General features: G+C 50.9%; 1 non-coding gene across 1 annotated transcript; it reads left to right on the forward strand.

Annotated features, from left to right (window-relative positions):
- Positions 1-420: 420 nt before the first annotated feature.
- Positions 421-559, forward strand: LOC142862224 (U4 spliceosomal RNA). Its single transcript, XR_012913307.1, has one exon. It is a non-coding gene; the product is annotated as a U4 spliceosomal RNA (small nuclear RNA).
- Positions 560-1,653: the final 1,094 nt, after the last annotated feature.

Below are 1,653 nucleotides of genomic sequence, written 5' to 3' on the forward strand. Positions count from 1 at the left end.
AAGAAAATGTATAATTAAAAACCATGATAAGGGCTTGGGTGGAACAGTACATGATACTTTGAGGACAAATAACAGAAGGACCTGAAGAAATGGCATTTGAGGTGAGAGCTAAGAAAAGGGGTGGAGTGGGGTGCAGGGGCATGATCAGATTTGCATTTTGGAAAGATCCCTGGATGCAGTGCAGGGGACGGTTGGGGCGTGGTGGCCGTGGGAGAAGACACATCAGAGCACGTGTGGAGAGCAGGTGGGAGGCTGCTGCAGAATGCCAGGAAAAGTGTGGTGCTACCTTGGACTGGGGTGGTGGCTACAGGGTGGAGAGCAGTGGACGGAGATCAGAGCCATGCCGGCAATATCACTGACGGACTCGGTGATGGGGGGTAGACGCATGAGGCACCAAGATTGACGATTGACTCTTCGTCCAGCTTTGCGCCGTGGCAGTGTCATAGCCAATGAGGTTTATCCGAGCTGCGATTATTGCTAATTGAAAACTTTTCCCAATACCCCACCATGGTGAGTTGAAATATACTTGGCATTGGCAATTTTGGACAATCTATGGAGAGTAAAAAAAAAAAAAAAAAAAAAAAAAAAAAAAAAAAAAAGATTGACTGTTGGCTTTGGGGCTGGGGAACTGGATGGCTGGTGGGACCATTTGTTGAACTTACCACCCAGCACAGAGCCACGCCATGAGCACACAAAGGCAGTGCTGGTGCCAGACCTTCCGCTGCGGCCACACCAGATGATGGCTACGTTCTGCAGTCTCTCGTACAAACCCCACTCAAGCCATCGGGTCCAAAGTGAAGGCTAGCATGGCTCCCCTGGCTGTGCTATGCACCCTGGCCACAGTGACTCCCACATTCTCTCCATTCTAGAAAATGCCAGGCCCCATTCTAGATTCAATGGTTGAAAAATAAAACCAAGACAGGCGTGGCTGCTGCGCTGGTGGGGAGGGGGACCTCCCCTCCCACATGCCCAGATGTCCGCTGACCCACGGCCCCACGTGCAGCCACTGTCTCAGGCCCTCTGGTGGGGCCGTGACCTGGCTCTTGGTGTTCCCTCGGTCCCAGCTTCCAGCAGCTTTGCACATGCGGCCCAGAGCCCCCGTCTCAGCCGAGCACCTCGTCCCTGCGTCTGGTGACTGAATTTGGCTCTCCCGCTTTAAATCCTGTGAGCTCTAAGGTCAGGATTCTGTCCACTTTCTAGCGCCTTCCACCACCCTGCAGGGCAGGCTTCTGGGACTGAAACTATCACAAGAGAGCAACTAAAAGTCCTGGGGCAGAGAGCATGAGTGCATCCTTTCGGGGTTGTTTTCTTTTGTTTATTGGGAGAACAGTGAATGTGTGAGAAGGTGATAACTACCTAGTTGGCTCAAGATTACCAGAAAGCAGGCATGAAAAGTGTGTGGATTTTTCTCTGACATCACTACCGTAAAGAGAGGTAGATTTTCGCCTGAAGGAGCATTTACCAGGTTCTAAAAAAACCCCAGCTGGAGTCGCCACTTGTTTATTTAAGCAGACGATGTCAGAAAGGTTAGAGCATCAGAGTTTGGCTCCTTTCCCCTGTGAAATAGAAAATAACATCCATCTGACAGGGTCATGATGAGGTCTAAATGGGGTTGTGGCAACCATGAGGTGCTGCACACAGTGGCTCTTGTCA

The sequence above is a fragment of the Microcebus murinus genome, chromosome 18 (assembly GCF_040939455.1).
Source record: "Microcebus murinus isolate Inina chromosome 18, M.murinus_Inina_mat1.0, whole genome shotgun sequence".
Lineage (NCBI taxonomy): Eukaryota > Metazoa > Chordata > Mammalia > Primates > Cheirogaleidae > Microcebus > Microcebus murinus.